We start from the raw sequence: 6,118 nt of genomic DNA on the forward strand, positions 1-6,118 counted from the left end.
TGGCCTGGCTCCAAAGTAATAGAAGTAGCACAGAAACATTTTTAGTGTAGGCTTTTCCTTGCTCAAGCCCGCCTACTAGAATTGCCAGTGCTTGAAAGGAAAAGTGAATGAAAAACATAGGAATTGGAAAGTTTCCTATGGTACTACTTTTCATGAATTTGGTGCAAAGGAATGGAGCAAAGGAAAACTGTAGGATTTGTTCCTTTAGTGTCTCCTTGAAATAAAAACCGTAGGAATTTTAATTTCCACTTGTCCTCCTTTTCAAATTCCTATTCATGAAGCACAAGACTAAGAGATAGTAGCATAATAGTATTATAACCGTGCATTTTCTTGTGGTTTGACTTATTCTCACCATGCTTCTTTGCATCCTGTGTTCTTCCAATTCTTGTGAACCAAACACCCAGATTGGCAGAAATCCCCTGTTTTTAAATTCTCTGTTTTGCACACGCATTCCTATCCTATTCATGTCTATTTCCTATCCCTGCATTGTTAGAATCCTCAAATTCAAACAAGCCCTTACACAATTACTTCTGTTACAGATATGTGTCAAACAAAACCTTGTGTGGTTTGTCCTGCTCCTGCCGTGCTGTGTTCCACCCCAGCTCACCTGCTCCAACAACGGAAGGGTTCACCACAGCAGGGATCCACTCTCCAGACTATCCTTCGCCGCCTTAGATATTCTCCCCTGCCGCCGCAGCCACGACAACTGAGTTACCATCATCAACTGAGCAGATGACCTTGAGGACTACATGGGTCCGCAAGAGAGGTCGCACTCTTCCGTGTCTGCTTACGTTATGCATCGCTTAATATGATGACATGCTACTTTATCGTCATGTTCACCTATTAGACTCCGAGCCAGGTCCAAACTTATGCTGAAACTTGAGTTTTTAAATGGTTGTGGGGTACATATTGGGGCAGCAATCAGTACTATCTATCTACTATCTGGTTAATCTCGGGTGTCTACTATGAGTTTCATGTTGGGTGCAAACAAACATTAAAGGAGCCATTATTTGTATTTTTTAACTAAAGCTATTATGTGCCTGCTATCATTGGTTTTGGGTCTATCCACAGTTTGGTACCATCACTCTAGATTTGTGCATGCACTCCTTACATAATCTCACTATGTTTTATTCCTATGCATGTCAGTTACTGTACACAATGGAACTGAACATGTATAGCAAAAGAGACGAGCCTTGCGTGGCAATAAAATTTCATGCAGACGTCGCTCTATGGTGGGCGCAAAGGCAGCCCCCCTCCACCCATTTTGGATCATAATCAAGAGGAAGATAACTGTTTTGAGGGGGATTCAGAAGCAGAAGACTACTCCTATTTACCCCATGAGGTCTTCGCTCTAACTTGGCATGCTGACGTTGGTAATATAATGCATATGGTGCCTTGCATTGCTTACTGTATACATCAAAGATGTCATCTACTTAGTTTAGACATGCTTTGTGTCAATGCCATCTGTTTAGTTTCTTTATAGTATATGTGAATCATGCAATGCCATCTTGTTTAGTCAGACATCATATATGTGAATTTTGCAATGCCACCCTGGTTAGCGAGTAATCTTATATGTGAATTATATCATGACATCATTTTTTATTACGTGTTAAATTTGTCAAAATTTTTAGTACATTCAATTAATCTTCTTGTGCATCAGCCATTCGGCACGGTCATGGAAAAATTTGGAGTGGAAACAAGGTCTTCAGAGCAGACAATGCTATCTGACGAAGCGCATGTCTTGCTGGTTACAGATAGCTCCTCAGAGGAGGATTCATAGACAGATGACCAGTCCTATTCCCCCCCGAGGTGCATGCTCTAACTTGGCAGGGTTATGTTGCTCATATCGTGCATATGGTATCTTGCATTGCTATGTCATTTGCTTAGTTTAGACATGCTTTGTGTGAATGCCACCTGTTTAGTGTCTAATTACCATATATGTGAATTATGCAATGCCATCTTGTTGCAAGACATTATATATGTGAATTATGCAATGCTATCTTGTTGCAAGGCATTATATATGTGAATTATGCAATGCCATGCTGTTTAGCCAAGTGTCATATATGGGAATTATATCATGCCATCCTTTTTTTGTATTTCTCATTGCTTTTGTCGACAATGTTTGTATATTCAACTACTCTTCCTGTGCATCAGCCATTTGAATTGGTGATGGAGAAATCTGGAGTGAAAACAAGGTCTTCAGAGAAGACAATGCTACCTGCTGAAGCAGATATCTTGCTGGTTACAGATAGCTCTTCAGAGGAGGATTCATAGGCAGATGACCAGTCCTATTATCCCCCTGAGGTGTATGCTCAAACTTGGGAGGGTTATATTACTCATAGCATGCATATGTTGTATTGCAATGCTTATTTTTACATCATATACACGATATTGAATGCCATCTCCTTAGTAGACACATCATATATGTGATTGCCCTATGCTCACTTCCTTAGTATATAAATCATATATTTGAATTATATCATGCCATGATGTTTACATAAACAACATGTATCTGAATTATGGCATGCCAACCCATTTTCTAAAGACATAATATAGTTATATCATCTCATCCTATTTACATAGTCATCATATTTTGAATTATGTCATTCTATCCGTGAATTATATCACGCCATCATGTTTCCATCGATGACATGTTTGTGATTTATGGAATGCCAACCACTTTAATAGACACATCGTATAGTTATATCATGTCATCCTATTTACATAGTCATCATATTTTGAAGAATGTCATTCTATCATGTTTAGTTAGCCATCATACATGTGAAATTGTGTCATGCTATCCTGTTTAATTAGCCATCATATATGTGAAATTATGTCCTGCTATTCTATTTGGTTAGACCACATAAATGTGAATTATTTCATGCCATGTTTTCTTCCCTACTATCCATTGCACCTGTCTATATTACAATGTCTGTACATTCAATTACTTTTCTTGTTTATCAGCTATTTCAATTGGAGGGGGTGATGGCAGTATCTGTGGGAGTAAAAACACGGTCTTCAGAAAAGATCGTGCTACCTGTCGATGGAGATAGAACCACGGTTGTACTTGCCCAAGAACCAGCCCCACCACACATAACCCAGACTCACGCAGATTGTACCCCTACCCAGTTAGACAAAGAACTAGCTACACCCCTTCTAACCCCAACCCCAGCAGATAGTAACCCAGTTCCCGTTGACAAAGATAGTAACCTAGTTCCCGTTGACACAGCACTGTCTCCACCACAGAGCACCCAAACACGAGCAGTTAGTAAGGCAACTGCAGTGCCCAAAGCACGAGGACCACCACTCCGAACCCCAAGTCAACACTTAAAGCAGAAGAAGAATTGTTCTCAGGTCAGGTTTCGTAGCTATGGTTCATACTACTTTGCTCTTGCATCACTGTATTTACTCATACCAACTAATTTCAAATTTGAAGGATGCAATTGAAACTTCAATGGTGCAACAGGTATGTTTTAAACCTGTTTCTTTAACGTGTTTGCTATTGTAACTTGCTCTATGTTGATTTCAGTTTCAATTGAATAAGCAGTTATGTTCTCATGCCATGCACATTACAAGTGTTGTTATTGCTGTGTAGTTTCCCACACTTATATTCTGTCTATGCCACTTTGTCTTAAATATATATGATTCGAACTATATCTATCTTGATTTGGCAACATAAACTAGAATGATATAGACCATACAGTGACCATACTACATAGATATATGTTTGTTTCATGCTGTTATCCTGTCCACCTTACTACTGAACCAGTTTACCAAAATGAGTTTCATATACTACATTGTAAACCTGTGATGTGTTTGTTTGTTCCTCTTTTAGAACGTAGATAAAATATTGGAGAAGAGTACCCCGTGATGCAATGGTAAAGGAAGTAATGCAGATAAGGTTCAAGATAGTGAGACATCCCTGTTGGTCTCCATGAAAGCTGATAAAACTATATTGAAGACACTGAGACAACCCCAAAGTCCTGTCTTGATGTAGTGTTCGAGTTACTGGCTACTACTGCTAGCACCAGCTCTTCGAACTTGCTGCCTGAATCAGTTCGGCTTATTGAGTCTCAAATTCAAGTTGAAAGACATCGATCAAATGTTATGCGACAGAAAGCCGAAGGACTGAGGAAGTCCCTACAGAATTCAGATGCATACTTTCTGGTGCAACAACAAGCGCTGGAGGATTTAAGCGCCAAACAAGAGAAAGTTAATAAGCTTGCTAAGCATCTTGCCAGCATTACGGGTACCCAGGATATTGTTTCTTGAGCTCTTCATAAGTGGTTTTAGTTCTGGACTTGTTTTGCTGCGGCGTTTATATGCTGCTTTGTTCCCTATATTTGCACTGGTGGTGAACTTTGATGCCCAGTGGATGTAATATGTGTAATAGCCGTGATAGCCTAGCGTAAGTTGCTTGCTAATTTATTTCCTTATTGTCTTGTTTATTTGTTTTCTTGTAGTCAGTGCAGTTCTTTTTCTGCGGCTTGCTAGTGGCCGCAATAACCTATTTTTTGAATCTAGGCCACAATAACCATGGGCTACATATTTACTATAGTTAACATGGGGCTCCTACTGGCCGTAGAAACAATGGGACTTTAACAGGGCATAGAAACAATGGGCCTTCTACGGGCCGTAGACACAATGGGCCTTCTACGGGCCGTATCATTAATGGGCCTTCTCCGGGCCGTATGATCGGTTGGCCAAACATGGGCCAACAACATACCACATTATGGCCGTAAATGGGCTAGAGTTGAAATCATCCGTTCATAGGCCGACCATAATGGGCCGTTGTCAATCGGCCGTATTTGATGACACTCTGAAAACGGCCCAACGTATTAACGGGCCACAAATGGGCCGACTGTAACCACGGGCTGAATTTGGCCCACAAGCAGAAAATGATAGTAACGAGCCATAAGTAAACGAATACTGGAAATGAGTCCATGAATAAATGGGCCCTGAGAAGGCCGAAAGATAACATGGTCTGGAAACGGCCCAACGGAATAATGGGCCATTACTGGGTATAAAGTGATACACTGTTTATTACGGGCTAGTTTCACCACATTTCGTTAATGGGCCGAGGGTTACTAAGGACCTCATATGGGCCGAAATACGTCATGGGCCATACATGGGCCCGAAGTTAAAACAAGCTAGAATTATATTAGACGGCCCAGATGACGCTACTGGGCCTAATTCGGATTGGCCGTAAACGGGCCCTGGGTTAGCGGGCTGTAAATGGGCTATATGCGAACATGCCATTAACAGGCTTGCCATGGGCTGGCCCGCCACATTTTGACCAAGTCAAACGGGGCAGCCTTTTCATAGGAATGGGCCTCTGTTGGGCCGTGCCACGTGTCGACGTATCATGGGCGCTTTGGGTCCAATGAGTGGATGACATCTGTCCCAACGGTGAGCCGACACGTGTTTCCTCCAGCCAATGATGATTTTACACGTGGAAAATCCCCATTGGTCGGGCTGCTAACGGGTTATCGGATCCAAAACCGGACCCAATAGCTTAACGGCGTTCCGTTACGGTGGATGCCACATGTCGGTCACCCTTGACGAAAGCACTTCTATGACGCGCGATTTATCATCATGGAAGTGGACACTTCTGTGATGATAATTTTGGTAATGACATGGAACACTTCTACGACAACACAGGTATGACTATCTTGATTCTATCATAAACATTTCATGGATGTACATGCATGACAGAAAATGTGACCTACTGTGACAAACATGTATCATCACGGAAGTGTATTTTTTTGTAGTGTTTGCTCCTTCTACCACTTCTCTTGGAGATCTAGACCTCTTAGGACAGGATCCCAAGTGGATATCAAGACCTACTTTTGGAGAAGACTACCATCAAGACCTCACCTCCTTAGGAGTGGGAAGAACCTTACCTTTGTAATTCTTTTCTTGGATTGATCTTGTATACTTGTGGATCTCAACTTTGCTATTCTAGTGGATGTGTGATTGGGTCTTTGTTTGAGTGAATTTCCTCTTTGTGCTCTTGTGTTCATCCTCTTTTCCCCTCCAAGTGTGAAAAGATATTCACTCAGGTTCCACCCTACAACACAATGCCTCTCAGAAAAAGGAAAAATATGTTTTTTTCTTC

The sequence above is a fragment of the Triticum urartu genome, chromosome 7A (assembly GCF_056163025.1).
Source record: "Triticum urartu cultivar PI428250 chromosome 7A, HENAU_Tu73, whole genome shotgun sequence".
NCBI lineage: Eukaryota > Viridiplantae > Streptophyta > Magnoliopsida > Poales > Poaceae > Triticum > Triticum urartu.